The sequence below is a fragment of the Echinops telfairi genome, unplaced genomic scaffold, assembly GCF_000313985.2.
Source record: "Echinops telfairi isolate 266 unplaced genomic scaffold, ASM31398v2 ScPeMD7_22;HRSCAF=79, whole genome shotgun sequence".
In the NCBI taxonomy this organism is placed as follows: Eukaryota; Metazoa; Chordata; class Mammalia; order Afrosoricida; family Tenrecidae; genus Echinops; species Echinops telfairi.
The window spans coordinates 4,664,947-4,680,454 of NW_022103919.1; positions in this window are offsets into that span (position 1 = coordinate 4,664,947).

The following is a 15,508-nucleotide window of genomic DNA, read 5'->3' on the forward strand; positions in this document are numbered from 1 at the left end:
GGGCGCCGTCCGAGCTCCGCCGGTCGCGTGCCCGGACGCTCAGGGCAGGGGTGGGGAGTGGTACCTGGAGGCCCATGCCGCCACGTGACCCAGTGCGGCTCCCCGCCAACCTTGGCCGCTTGCACCTCGTCTGATGTCCTGCGCCCCACCGGCCCCAAGAAGGACCTTCGGCCACACCTCGGTCCGGCACACTAACTGTAGAATGACCAGGACCATCCTCCCCACGGTCCTCACCACCCCAAGGGGCATCGGGAACAATTCCTTATTCAATGCTCCAGGAGCTCCTGGCCCAGCCGGGCTGCCCGGTTCCTGCCTTGCTTAGCTTTCATGTCCTCGTTTATGAAATGGGAATCGTTTGCATCCTGGATCAAGGAGCCCTGGTGGCCAAGTGGGCTAAGTATTGGGCTGCCAACTGCAAGGTTGGTGCTTCAAATCCACCAGCCTCTCTGCAGGAGGAAGATGAGGCTGTCTCCTCTCCTAAAGATTACAGTCTCAGAAACCCACCTGTGTTAAAGGGTGGCTATGAGGGAGAATGGTCGGAGGCAGTGGTGGATGGTTCTAGAGCAAGAACATTATGGAAGCCTAGGGCCACTGTTCTGGAGTCTTGGCATCATATTTGAGCAGTTAGACACTCAGTCCCCTAGTCAAGCGCTGATGCCTTATAAAACTGGTTGTTTCTGAAACGGTGTTTGGGCCCCAGGGGTTCCCATCACCCCTTTACATAGGGTTGGGAGTCTCCCTAGCATCTGTGCCTGCACAAAGCAAGAGTTCTTCAGCCTCGAGGGAGACAACACACGCCTTTTCAGGCACATTTGAAGGCAGCTCCACATAACTCTGATTAAAACACCATCGATTGGGTGGAATAAAGCCTTCCCCTCCAGCAAAAGACAACAACAGCGATTCAAAGCAACACCCCCCAAGCCAGCGACAGGGACGCGCAGTCACATAGGTAATAGGGGCTGGATGGGAGTTGACCATTATTAACAGTAAGGCTCCAAAAATTGTTGTGCAGAGCGAAAGCCATCCAAACATCCACCAGACCACAGAACCCCTTGATTTGCCCTCCTTCCCTGAGATCTTGCCCCACCCGAGAAATAGGTCCTGGAGTGGAGGAGGGAAAGTGCGGTTGCCAGCATGTATTGTAAAGTCAGCGTGTGTGCCTGGGCCTGGATTCTCACCGGTGGTCCACAATGGGAGGAAGACGGTGCTTCTGGTGGCATCATGGTTACACGTTAGGTTGCTAACCACAAGGTCAGCAGTTTGAAACCACCAGCTACTCCTTGGGGGGAGGGAGGATGACGCTTTCTACTCTCATAAAAAGTGGGAACCCGATGAAGCAGCTCTGCCCTGTCCCATGGGGTCACTGCGAGTCAACCTGGACTCGGTGGCAGTGAGTGGCCCTATAGAAGAAAGACTAGTAGTGGGCTTCTGGAAAGACCATGGTCAAGGAATCAAGGACCCCCGCGCAGCTCGACCCCGTCGCGTGCTGGCGCTGGGTTGGACTGGGTCTGAGTCTGGTTTTTTAGATCCAAAGTGCTCGGCACGCTTACATCATGAATCCCATGAGGTAGCGCATCTCAGCACAGGGGGCTCCCAACTGACAATGAATTAAAGTTACAGCGAACTCCAAGTAGCCACCGTCTGGTTCTGCCTCCTGCTCTTTCTTTCCCACAGTGCATCGCCAGTAGCGTGTACCACAGACCACGGCTTAAGGTACCCAAAATCAAAGGCCCGGTTTAGAAAGATACTAAAAGGCAATCATAATGAAACCTTTTTTTTTTTTATTAAATAACTGAGGTTATTCGACATCTGTTGGAATGGCCTTCCAGCAGAGTCACTGGAATGGAACCTCGTCACAAGTCAAGGACTCCCTGGCTCCTAAGGAAACCTGGTGCTGCCAACAGTTCAGCATTCTGCCGCTAGTGGGGAGGTTGGTGGTTCAAAGCCACCCAACAGCTCTACAGCGGCAGTGGAGGCGGGGGCGGGGGGTACACCTGGAGACCTAGTTCCCTAAAGGTTACAGCTGAGAAATGGGGCCACTGGGAGTCATAATTAATTCAGTGCACCCCCGCCCCATCGGGGTTCCATTCTTTAAAAAGGAGGCAGCTGAGGGCCTGTCCAAGTTTCCACAGCCAGGCCAAGACTCCAGCCCCAATTTGTGGGTCTCTGGGTGAGGGTGGGGGTGGAGGGGGGGGATATCTGTGCAGCTCCTCCAGCTCTGAGCAGGCAGGGGCGTCGCTAACCCCTGCCCCCTCACAGCCCTGGGACACCACACTCTGGAGCCAGGCCCGGTCACCCAGGCTCCTATTGTTAGAAAGCTCTGTACCCCCTGACCTGCCTCCTGTCAGCAAGGGCAACCTTGTCTCCTCCATCTGCCTCCCATTAAGCCTCTGCCCCTCAGAGCCTTTTGATTCAGTGTGGAACCTCTCTCTCCTGACCTTACCACACTGCCCCTCATTGCCAAGCCTGCCTACCCCCTTCTTTCAACCCAAACCGAGAATGGGGGTGCTGGGGCCAGCACCCAGTGCCCAGTGAGTCCGCTCTTGCTTCCTGCTCAATAGAGAGTTTGGGAGTCCCTCTGACTATCCCAGGCGCCTTGGGGAATAGCCTTAATATATAAAGAGTTGTTCAGAACCAACAAGAAGGAGGCAAAGACACAAATAGAACAATAGGCAAGTCACACATAAGTGTCATCAAATATAAGGGAGGTGCTTAGCTTCTCTATCAGGCCAAGAAACGCAAAATTAGGACAACATAAAGGATTGAGTGCTCCCTCTCTAAGTGATAAGATTTAAAAAGCATGATGGGGCTCAGGGTACGGGAGGGGACACTATAACATTCCCTGGGGGCGTGGGGGGGGCAACCCTGGTAGTACTGGCTAAACCTTTCCGGATACCACTTTGTCAGTTTGCACCAAACCACTTTGAACTAACAATTTAATTTCCAGGATCATCAGACACTTTGAATAGCACAAGGAGGTGGAAACACCCCAGATGGTTGTCATAAGGGAGCTGTAAACTAATTGGGGGACATCTGTACTATGGGCTCAAACATAAGAACCATGGAGAGGCTGGTGCAGGGCTGGGCAGGGTTTCATTCTACAGTGCATCATCGGGTGGTTATGAGTCGGAACCGATTTGACAGTTCAGGACAATACCACACAGGAGACTAAACCCACGTGTACTTGTCTTCCAGGACTGCCGAAACAATGGCCCCAAACCGGGCAGTTAAAACAACATGGATTTTATCAAGGGTTCGTGAGGAAAGGGACTCGGGGAGAGAGGGGAAACATGAGGAGCTGATACCAAGGGCTCTAGCAGAAAGAAAATGTTTTGAGAATGATGAGGGCAACAAATGGACAAATGTGCTTGACACAATGGATGGATGGATTGTGATAAGAGCTGTAAGAGCCCCCAATCAAATGATTTAAAAAACACACACAACAAACATATATTTATTCTCCCACAGTTTGGGGGCTGAAGTCAAGTTGCTGGCCCACTGGGCTCTGAGGGGAGGCTCTGGGAAGGCTCCACTTCCAAGTTCATTCAGGACATTGACAGAAGCCAAGTCCTTGTGGTGGAGGCCTGAGGCCACTGACTCCTTGCTGGCTGTCAGCTTGTAAGGTGACCAGATTTAAAGCGGGACACCATTGACTGGGAGGGGGGGGGTCTTGATTAAAAAATTGGTCTATATGGACCAAATAGACCGTTCCCTAGCTTGTCGTGCATTCTTCCAAAAATCGAGGCTTTTTAAAAAACCGCCAAAAATCGGGACTGTCCCGCCAAAAGCAGGACGTCTGGTCACCGTAAGCTAAGGGGCCTCACTCGGCTCCTTGGGGCCTCTCTCCTGCCCGACCCGTGAGCCCTGGCATCTCAGCTATGGATTGAATTCTGTCCCCTAGAGATAGGTAGTGAATTCCTGGCCCTTGTGGGTGTGATCCTGGTGAGAACTCTTTTATCTTTGTTTTGCGAGTGAGCCCGTGCCAGTGTAAGGTGAACTCTCCCTGGAATCATTGCTGAGCTACAGAGAGACCGACTAAACAGGGTGGGACACACAGGAAAGGCAGCTGCCGAGAAACCTCCAGGCTCCCTGGGGACGCTGGGCCAAGAGATCCCTGGGGATGCTGGGCCAAGAGGTTCTCAGAAGGAATTGGCACCTCTGAGACCCTGACGTGGACGTTGCTGCCTCCAGAACTGTGAGGACATCACTGTCTGTTCTTGAACGTCCCCCGTCCCCCCTTTGGTCTTCCTGTCTGGGCAGCAGGAGGAAGCACTGGCAACCTCAGAAGCAGTCCGGCCTGGCATCTGGGACCTCTCCGACTTCTCCCCCACTCTCAGCCAGAGAAGGTGCTGTGCTTTTAAGCGCACAAGTGACTCCCCGGGGGCCCTGGGGCATCTCCCCGTCTTCAGGTCTGGAGCCTCCATTTCACTTGCCCTGCAACTTTCACATGGTCACAGACTCCGGGGGGGCAGGTGCAGCCATCCCTGGGGGCCGTTACAGATATCAATAGGGAATGATCTCGGCCCACATCTAGGGGAACCAGCCATCCCGGTGTACTTGAATCTGTTCTGCTTTTACTGCTCAAAGCCTAACGTCCCAGCAGACAAATCAGGGTGAGTGTTGACCTTACTGTTGCCTCTCAAGGCAAGTGATAGTGAACAAGCACCAGGACCGTAGCTAGGCGCTGTTCTGTGCCCACCCACCCACCCCAACCCACTGCCATCGACTCATAGGGTCACCAAATGGGATTTCCTAGACTACCAGTCTTCAAGGGGACAGTCTCATCTTTCTCCCAAGGAGAAGCTGGTGGTTTTGAACCGTCGACTCCGCAGTTAGCAGCCCAGTGCCTCTCCCACAGCTCCCTACAGCTCTGTCTGGAATGGTGAATGCCCTGAGGTCTCATCATAGTCAAGTGTGTGTGTGTGTGTGTGTGTGTGTGTGCTCCTGCATAAACAGGAATCATTCTGGGAGGTGTCATCGTGACCTCCCGGGCAGGTGCAGGTCCATGGACAAGGCCTTTTCTCTCTCTCCCAGCACATTTTAGAGCAGGGGTCCTCAAACTATGGCCCGCGGGCCACATGTGACCCGCTGAGGACATTTATCCGGCCTGCCAGGTGTTTTTGCCCCATTTGCTGTTTTACTTCAAAATAAGATATGTGCAGTGTGCATAGGAATTTGATCACAGTTTTTTTTAAACTATAGTCCGGCCCTCCAACGGGTCTGAGGGACAATGAACTGGCCCCGTTTAAAGTTTGAGGACCCCGGTTTTAGAGCCTCCTTCCCAGCATCCCTTCCCTCCTGAGATCCCCTCCCTAGGCCCAGACAGCCCAGGTTAGCACTTTGCTCCCGTTTGCAGCAGCTGAGAGTGCTTGTGGTACCGCAGGCCTGGCCTAATGCATGATGGGAGTGACGTCATGCACGTGTTGAGTGTGTCCCCTGTCTGCTGAGTGAGCCTACAGATGCACTGACGGGGTACCGCACTTGGGAAGCAAGTTCTATCAGGACTCTTGTGTGGCAGTTGGGCAGACCGGGGCTCAGCGAGAAACTGGCAACATCAAGGTCCTAACTAGAACTCGCAGGGGCTGAAAGAGGATTCCACCCCAGGCTGGCTCTCCATGTCTCTCTGTACCTGCCCCTGACGAGTCCTGGTGGCGCTGAGGGCTAGGTATTGGGGCCGTCCGTTTCTGTAACAATGGACCACCTCAGAAACCCCACAGAGGGCCACCGGGGCTTGGAATCCACGCATTCGGTTCGTTGGTTGTAACCCCACCCCAGGCAGGAGCTCTGGGGGTAGAGTGGTTCTATGTCGGGCTGCTATCCGAAAAGTCAGCAGTTCAAAACCACCAGCCGCTCTGGGGGAGAAAGACGCACCTGTCCACTCCCATAGAGTCACAGCCTCAGAACGCCACAGGGGCAGTTCTCCTCTGTCCTATTGGGCCGCTGTGAGTCTTTGTGTGACTTTGGCCTTTTGTTTCACCCCACCCCAGAGGACAACTCACTGTCCCAGGCACTGCCCCTTAACACGCTTTCTCTTGTGCTCACACGACCCCCCCTCTCTCACACACACTCACACAGTCAAACATACTGCCCCATACACATTCTCACACTCACACACACACACATACTCACACACAGTCAAATATACTGCCCCATACACATTCTCACACTCATACACTCTTTCCCTCTCTCGCATGTCCTCGTGTAGGCTCTCTCACTGTGTTAGTCCCGGTTGCCCAGACAAACAAATTCATTGACACATGTATGTAAGAGAGAGCTTTATATCAAAGAGTAATTGTATATGAAGAAAACATCCCAGCCCAGTCCAGATCAAGTCTGTAAGTCTGATATTAGCCCATCTGTCCGATACCGGTCTATAAATTCCTCTTCAGACTCACGCAGCACATGCAATGATGCCGAGTGCAGGAAGACCACAGGCCGGTGGGTAGAAAGTCCTGTGGAGCCAGTGGCGGTGGAAGCATCTCCAGGGCTCTGGCTGCCATCAGCTTGGCTCCACGTGGCTCTTCAACAGGAAGGAGAAGCAGAGAGTACATCCCACCTCCAGGGAGGGAAGAGAGGAAGTTCCCAGGATCCTCCTGGTGGGTGTGGCCTTGTGGCCTGATTGACAGGCTAAACCCCACCCCTAAATTCTATTTGTCAAGTTGAAGCTGCATTGCATAGCTCCCATACTCACCCTGGCTCTCTCTTGTACACATTCTCACAGCCCTTCCCTCTAGCCCACATGCCCAGGATGAGGGTTAGCCCCAGGAGGGGCCATGAGTCGGCCCCCTTCCAGCACAGGCCACATTCCCCAGGAGGGGCTTTCAGCAGCCAGGTCTGCCCCTGATAGGCCCTTTGCAGCAGACTGCGGGGGAGGGGAGGCAGGGGGCCGGGTGGGGAACTTCATCATCACCCGGGAGGAATCTGCTTCCTCGTCTTTGTGGACCAAGCCCAGCTCAGCCCACAGCAGCCGGGCCACTGAGGTGCAGCAACGGAGGGCGGACATATTTCTGAAGTGTGGTCATGGAACCGCTGTCCCCCAGCTTCCCTCCTGCCTGCCCCCAATCCTCTTTCTTTCCGTTCCTTCCCTGCTACCCACACCCTGACCCCCACCCTGACCTCTGACCCTCACCACCGGACAGGGCACTGATCCTGAGGCCCAGTCTGCTTGGCCCTGTGTGGCCCTGTCCTCCGACTGAAGTTTCCAGGTTTCCAGAGGCCCCCTCGGGGGAGCAGGGGCTCAGCCCGGGAGGACCTTCTGCCCCGCCCCCCCCGCCCCCCATTTGCATGGTCGGCTCTCCTGAGAAACACAGGAACTCTCCAGGGACCCCAGTGCTGAGGGGCACCAGGGCAGGGGGCTGTCTGTGTTCTCAGAGGCCTGGCCCTGTAATAGCCGGTCCCCGCTGACCCGGGGTGCCCCCAGCAGCCTTGGCACGCCAGGTCCCCCGGCAGCAAACCTCACCTCATTCCTCACCCAGGGCCCTCAGAGGGAGTCTGATGTGCTGCCAGGGTCTGGGGCCTAGGACAGTCAGTTATGGAGAAGCCCTTGCGAGTGGACAGCCCCGAGTCCAGTGAATCCACATCAGAGCGCCTCTTCGGGAAGCCAGGGACACAGATAGATGGTGTTTGGCGCTGCTCTGGCTCCTTGCCCTAAATCAGAGGCAGGCTGGTCCCCACACCTCCTCAGCGGCTCAGGAAAGGGGTTCCCTTTGGCCTCCTGCAGATACCTTCCTGCTCCAGGAGCCGAGGGTCCTACTGAGTCTAGCAGGCAGGGGGCAAGGTCCTGGGAAGTATAGCCCTCTCTCGCTGGCAGAGCCTCACCCGTCCTCAGAGCTGACCAGCCTGCGTCCACTACTCTCTTTCTGATCGGAGCAGAGCTGTGTGAGCATGCCTGCGCTGCCGCCTGCTCTGGGCCGTCTCTGAGCCCCCAGCACCCAGGCAGCCAAGTGAGAAAAGGGTGCCAAGAGATCTGAGCCCACCCCATCACTGGCTCCTCTGTGGGCTCAGGGTCTGACCTCAGAGCTTCCCTCCTCCAGCCTCCACTGGTGCCCACTTGGTCCAGTCCCTGGCAGGGCAGCCCTGGCCCCAGAGCCCAGGAGAGGGGACCCTGGCCCAGCCAGGCTCTGCCATGGGCGGCCTCTAAGAACTGGCCTCTCTAGGGGAAGGAGGGATGTAGGGGTGGGGGAGGGAGCGTCCTTGTGCTCCCTGAGAGCCCCCCCGCCCCCCAGGCACCACCCCACTGGCCCTGCTTGGTGCAACTGACAGCAGGGAGAATCTCTCGGCCATTCATCAGGGAGACAAGAGTGGGCCCGGACAAGGGCCATTGGAGGAGGGAGTTGGGGAAATTTGATCATTAAGGATCACCCCCCCGCCCCCCGGCTGTCTGGGGGAATTTAATTAAATTGCTGGCGAGGCTGGGAGGGAAGGCACATCTGGAACCAATATGTGGGCTTTGACTCCCCCTCCCCCTCTCTTCTCCCACCCCACTGCCGTACAGGGACTGAGTAGAGCCTGGGCGTATTGGATCCTCTGGGACCGAATTCCTGGTGGATGGAGCGGGAGAGGGACCAGACAGACGGAGGCACAGAGGGAAACACAGAGAGAGGCCGGGCAAAACCGAGATGGAGGCCCAGACAGACAAGTCAGCTAGAAACAGAGACGGGGCAGACACCCAGGGGGACAGAGGTGCGGGAGGAGAGGGAGGGAGGAGTGGGGAGAGGGCAGGGTACGGCCAGCCTGGGCCTTGCCTGCAGAGGTGTCAGCAATGATCAGAGGTCATTTTACAGACGGGAAGAGAAAGTTCCAGAAGCTTCCAGAAATCCACAGGCTTGTCCTTAGAGGGCCCTTATCAAGTCCCTGTCCTGCCCAATCCACTTTGTGGGGTGTGCCTTCCTGATCTGCCTGTGGGGTAGATAGGGTTTCAGTTCAGATGAGAGATGAAGGGACTTACTCAAGGTCACACTGCACCGGCCAGTGAGTGGCAGGGCCAGCATCTGACCCCAGGTCTGCCTGGCATCCTGGCCACAGCCTGCGTGGGCCACAGCCACGGGAATCATCTCCCTCACTGGCACCTTCCACGCTTGCTGTGGGCCAGGCACCGGGCTGGGCACTAGGGAGGAGCAAAGGCAGGTGAGCAGCTCCCAGCAGGTCGGGGTTCTCCCAGGGCTGGCAGGAGCCGAGACAGACTGCTTCCCCAGGTGGTGGTGGTTGGACCCGATCCTAAGACCTGGGCAGAAAGTTGTCCGAGAGGTGAGGCGGAAGAAGCGGCATTTGTAGCTTCTCTCTGCCTCTAAGAAGCAGGCGCTGGAGCCAGTCCCAGCCTCTGGCTGACCAGAGTGGGCACTCCTGGCCATGGGACTGATGGGCAGTGCCCTGGCCTTGATCCCAGGGCTGAGTGATCAGATAGGGACCTTGACCCCTCTTTCAGCTGCTTTCCTACACATTAGCCTCCATGCCCCTAGTGTCCAAGCTTACCACCACCAGCAGCACCTTCATGGTCCAGTGACCAGGCCTAAATGAAGCTCCCAAACTTCCGCCAGTCGCCAGTCGGGTGGAGGAAGGTGGTTTATGCCCCAGGCTGGGAGCCTCTGGGCCAATTCCCTTCGTCTCCCTGAAACCAATGTCAACCCTCCCTGGGCTCCCTGTCTTGGAGCAGACAGAGCTGTCTCTGGCACCTGGAAGGACCTTCCTGGGGAGGGGTCCTCATCGGCCTCCTCCCTGGAGCAGCATGAGTGCCCTGGTCCAGCCCCCACCCTTTCTAAACTCCCACCCTGCCTGGAGACCATTCCGATTCATAGAAACCCAAGAGGACAGGGTGGAACGACCCCCTTTAGCTTTGTGAAGCTGTGACTCTTCGTGAGGGCAGAAAGCCTCTTCTTTCTCCACGGAAGCTGCCGGTGGATTTGAACGACTGACCCTGCGGTTAGCAGCCCAACGAGTAACCCGCTCCTCCCAAATCCAGTCCTGCATCACCCTGGACACTCCGGTTTGAGCACACCACCCTGAGGACAGAGGTGGCGGCTGGGGCAGACCCAGTTGTTGGGAACGGGTGTCACATGACCGTGGTGCCTTCCCAAGGAAAGCATGAAGCCTGTCCCGAGCAGAACTGCTTCACAGCATTCTCTGGAACTTTCTTCCAAGGCACTCTGGGTGGGTTAGACTTGGCACACAGATCAACTTGAAACTGTGATGCCAGCTCCCCAGTGTGCCAGGGGAAGAGAGGCACCGGGAACCAAAAGCAATGATGCCGAAATGCCCCCCAGCCCTGGGGACAGAAAGGCTCAGGGCCATCTGGATCCTTGGCACTGCTCTGTGTCCCAGCCTGCCTGGCACTGTGACCAAACCAAGCCAAACCGAACCGAGCTCACTGCCACTCAGTCGATGCCAACTCGTAGCGACCTTTCAGGACAGGGCACAACTGCCACTGCAGGTTTCCCAGGCTGTAACTCTTTATGGTGCCCAAGGGGCTGCTGGTGGTTTCGAACTGCTGACCATGCAGATCGCAGCCCGATGTGTTACCAAGACACCACCAGGGCTCCACTGGGACGTTGTGACAGTCCCCCTGGAAACGTGCTCAAAGAGTGACTAACCCCTGGGCTTGAGGCGGGGAGAAGCAGCCAAGGGACCGGCGGACAGGCCCTGCCCGCAGGCTGCTCCAGGTCTCGTGGTGCAATCCTGGCAGTGACCGTGAGGATGAAGATGATGGCGGGCAGGGACACAGGGCACTGGGGACATGCAATCTCACAGCCACCCCAGGAGAGGTACTCGGCTTCGTCTGCCCCCACAGGGCCGATGGAGAAGCAAAGGGCTGGGGAAGCAGGGTAGCTGGCTCCTGGTCATGAGCTGGGATTTGAACTCAGGTCTATCTGGGGGCAGTGCCCCTGGTCAGAGCTACTGAGCTGTCCTTCCTCCTGGGACTGGGAGGGAATTGGAGGAGCCAGGGTGGAGAGGCCCCAGGCAGGGGTAGGGTGTGGTCCAGAGGGACATGCTGCGCTGAGCTAAGAGGCAGCCGGATGGGGCAGGGTGGCCGGGGCATAGGCTGCCATGGCCAAAGGCAGCAGGGAGGTCAGAACAGGGAAAGGAATACCAGTGGCCGGGAGAGCCAGCCAGACGGCAGGGCCGTCCACACGTCCCACTAATCCGAAACAAACGAACAGGGAGACACGGGGTCCGAGTGGAGGCCCTGACAGGGCGATGATATACAGATTTTTAAATCAATGTAGCTCATTAGAGACGCATTGTCTGGCGGGAGAAAAATGATGCCCTTCTCCACCCTGCCTCTGGTTTCCAGGGGAAAAAAACCACACACCCCCTCCAACGCTAGAGCTCAAAAGGAAATTGCATTACTACAGATTGTTTTATTTAAAAAACCTTGACCTCAACTTCAAAAAAACAGTCATTAGACCTTCTCCTTCTCAAAGGCCGCGGGAGCGATTAGGGAGCCGGGCCCGTTCATTTCTCAATGACTTACTGTTTCGACGCTCCGGGGAAACGTGCAAAGAATCGGGGAGTCATTTAAGGCTCCCTGCAGAAAGGTGTGTAAACCTTCGCACGTCTAAAGAAACTTTACCAGACCGCTAAGTCAGAGGGAGCGAGAATGGAGAGTCTGGGCCACTCCCCCCTCCCCCTGCCCATCCTACCCCCTGCTTCTTTCCTTTGGAGCTCTGATCCCTGTGATCATCAAAATGGTCATATTTCACCCCCAAAATATCAGCCATCAGCGGGCTAAGGAAGTGGGAGCCCATGGGAGTTTCGATCGTCGATTAGGTCCATGGTTTAGTTATTTAACGCCTTCCTGGATCATACAGGCTGTGAACACACCCTCCTGGGGAGGGTCCAAGAGTAAGCTATAAATAATAATAACGATTAGATCCCCAATTAAGCTTGCGAGCCGAGCGCTGGGGCCCTGTCCTTTGGCCTCAGCGGCTGTGCCCACCATCCCTGCAGATGCAGTCCTCCGCACCCAACCCCCTGCGCTGTGTGCAACAGGAGGCTGGCATAGCGCCACCACCCCATGGCGTCATCGCAGCAAGCTGGTGCCGGGCCCAGGGAGCGAGCCTGGGCAGGGCAGGAGAGCTCCAGAAGCCTTTGTGGGGTGCCCAGCTCCCCTAGCCATCCATGGCCTGTGCCCTTTGCCTAGGGCACCCTGCTGCCAACTCCTGGGGAAGAAAAGGTAGAAGGCGGGGGATACTTTGCCAGGAGAGGTGCCTACTCGTGGGAGCCAGACCAGGCCCACGCTGCTGTGCGCCCTCGGACAGGTTCTTTCCCATCTGCACCTGTCTTTCGCCACTTGGAGGAGGCTTCCGCAGGAAGAGTCCTCCCTGGATGACTGCTCCAGGAACCCAAGTGGCACCTTGGAAGATGTCTTCGTTTTCACAGTGGGGCCCAGCCCCACCTGAGTGCAGATGCTGGTGCTGCAGCTGGGACACAGCGTCTCTGTCCCCTTCGCCTCGGGCTCTCCGGAGATGTCTCCGAACACAGTAGTGCCCATTAGATCCCTGTGGGGAGGCTCATTCAGGAGCGCTTCATGCTGGCCTATCTCTGGGTGTAGCCTTCAGGCTCCCAAACACCTGGAATGCAGGAGGGACACCAACCTCCGTCCGCTGAGCCCTGCGCACCAAAGGAACTCGACTCTCCACCCCAGACCGGGTCTGTCCCAGCTCTGGCTAGCTCAGGGCCTGCCCTAACTCTGGCCCAGTGCTAATCCAGGGGTGCGTGCCTCCCCCTGGTTAGTGGGGAGTCTGACTATTACTAGTCATTCATTCTTGGGATGGAACCAATGTGGAGTCCCACTAAGTGCCCGGATCCATGGCCTATGGACTCCTCCTGTCTTCTGTGCATGACTCGGGGGACGCATTGGTGAAAAGGACAAGCCACATCTCTAGCGACTTCAGTATTGGGAGGGCCCAGAGGCAGTTTTTGCAGGTAGGAAGTTGAGCCTCAGAGAGGAAAGTGCACGGTCCAAAGGCACACAGCAAGTCCACCGCAGAGCTGGGCTCTGCGCCACCCAGTTCTTCTGACTTCTGACCAGGCTTCTCCTGGCTGCCCTCGGCTAGATCTAAGTCTTTTTACACACATCCGTTGTTCCGGTAGGCGTTAGGCTCTCAGGTTAGAGAGTTGGTCCCAACCCACGGCAACCTTGTGTCCAACAGAAGGAAATACTGCCCGGTCTGGGCCACCCTCGCAGTCACTGCTGTGTCCGAGCCCGCTTTTGCAGCCACTGTGCCCGTCCATCCAATTCAGGGCCCTCTTTTCTGAGCTCGAGGTTCCTCTTCAGGGAGTGGCTCCTCCTGATGCCCAGAGAATGTGAGCTGAAGCCTCACCACCCTCGCGCCTAGGGAGCAAACTGACCACATCCACACATCCATAGGTGATCACTAACAATTTCCCGAATGCCCGGCTTCTGCTGCAAGAGCTCAGGTGGTATAGTGGTTATAAGCTGGATTGATAATTGCAAGATCAGCAGTTCAAAACCACCAGCCACTGCCGGGGAGAGGGGGGGATGGAGGGGGGATATGAACGCTTCTACTTCTGTAAAGGGTTACACTCTCTCAGAACCCACAGGGAAGTTCTACTCTGCTCCTAAAGGTCTCAAAGGCAGTGAGGCTTGTGGGGGGGCTTTCATATGGGTCATCATTTAATTCTTGCAACGAGCCTGTGCTGCTATTAACCCCTCCAACGTACAGCTGGAGGCACCGGAACAGAGAGGTTGGGCGCCTCAATCAATGCCACAAAGCCGGCCAGTGCGGAAGTGGGGGCTCAAGGCCAGTGCACCCCAAAAAGATTTCAAACAGATACAGAAAACAAAGCGAAACAAAAACACATGGAAAGAGAGGGCCAAACCCATAGCCTTCGAGGGGATTCTGACTGTCCCAGAGGGTTTCCAGGGCTGTCAATCTTTATGGAAACAGACTGCCACATCTTTCTGCCGAGGAGCTGGCTGGTGGATTCAAACCAATGACCTTTTGATTAGTCATCAAGATCTTTAAACACTGCACCACCAGGGTTCCTAGTGGAAGGAGAAGAGAAGCAAAATATATTGATCTGCCGGCCGGCCCGATACAATGACTGTGCTTATGGCTCCGCGTTTCCTGCTAGCCGAGGCAAAAAGGGAAACACATGGATTGTCCAAGTCTCATGAGTTAGTTGTTTTTAAAAGGAGAGGTCACAGTTCTTCAAGAGGAAGAGGTAACCTCCTAGCCCTGAATTCCTTTTTATAGACAGTTTCCTTGTTATACCATTTGATCATTCGATCATATTAAGATTTGTGTGGTCATCGCCACAGAGTTTGGAACATTTTCTTCTCATACTCATTGTTGTTAGCTCCCCACCTCCCTGGGCCCCTGTAATGCCTCTATAGATCTACCCATCCTGGATTCCATCGACAGAAACTCATACAAAATACAACCAGCAAGCAAGCGAGCCAGCAGGCAAACAAACAATTAAAACCTCAACAGCAATGACTAGGAAACACACAGAAAGCGCTCAATCAAAGAGAAAGTAGAAAATATTAAAAACGGAAACAACTTTCAAACGGGTCGCCCTAAAATTCTTACGGGACAACTTGGCATGGCGCTTAGGAGCTGGGGCTTGGCTGCCTGGCACAGAGCTTCAGCTGGGGCTCCGTCGGAGCCTCAGCCTCCCGCCCTTGCAGGAGAGTATTTTTCAAGAGAGTATACTCTTGAAGAGTATACTTCAAGAGTATACTTTTCAAGAGAGTATACTATTTCAAGCCCTGCTAAGACAGGAGCGCTGAGAGCCAGTCGCTTCAGCGGGGTACACTGGCCTGTAGTGCCTTAGGCAGGAAACCAAACCTCAGAAAAGTTTGGGCGGAGAGCTGGGGGAGACACCCGATGTCCTGTCCCTTTCGGCTCAGCTCCACTTCCCACGAGGCTCTGGGATGAGCAGGGAGCCCCGCTGTGATGGCAGCCTGACACAATATTTACAGAACGCAGTGATCCCTAGCAGTCACGCCGGGTCACGTCTGAGCTGAGAGTCACGTTGGCCCGCAGTGTTCATGGTCTCCCTGATGGAAGCTGTGTGCCTGTGTCCTGCCCCGGCCAAGGTTTCTTCTCCAGAACAGGGTCTTCTTGGGTGTGGGCCACATAGGCATATGTCAGGTGAATCAAAGAGTCCCAGAACCCCTTCTCCCCGGGCCTTTGCTTTCCCATCTGGGAAATGGGCCCAGTTCTGGAGGGGTTGGCCATCAGGTGTCTGGCCCAGGTGGTGGTGGAGAGAGAATAGTGCCTCAAAAACTCCGACCATAGAGGAGAGGGTCCACAAACTCTGGTACTTTCAGACAATGGAATCTTCACGCCTCGGGAAAAACCATGAGGAATCTACTCCACACCTAAAGACAGGGGTGAAATTAGAGAGCAAAGCTAGCCAGTCTCCTATTGGTAACGAGTTTATGACTCTGTTATTACAAAGGACAAGAAAAATGATTTATTAACATAAAAATTTTAAAAAGGAAAACTCGTACCATGCACAAAAATATAGAGTATGAATCGAG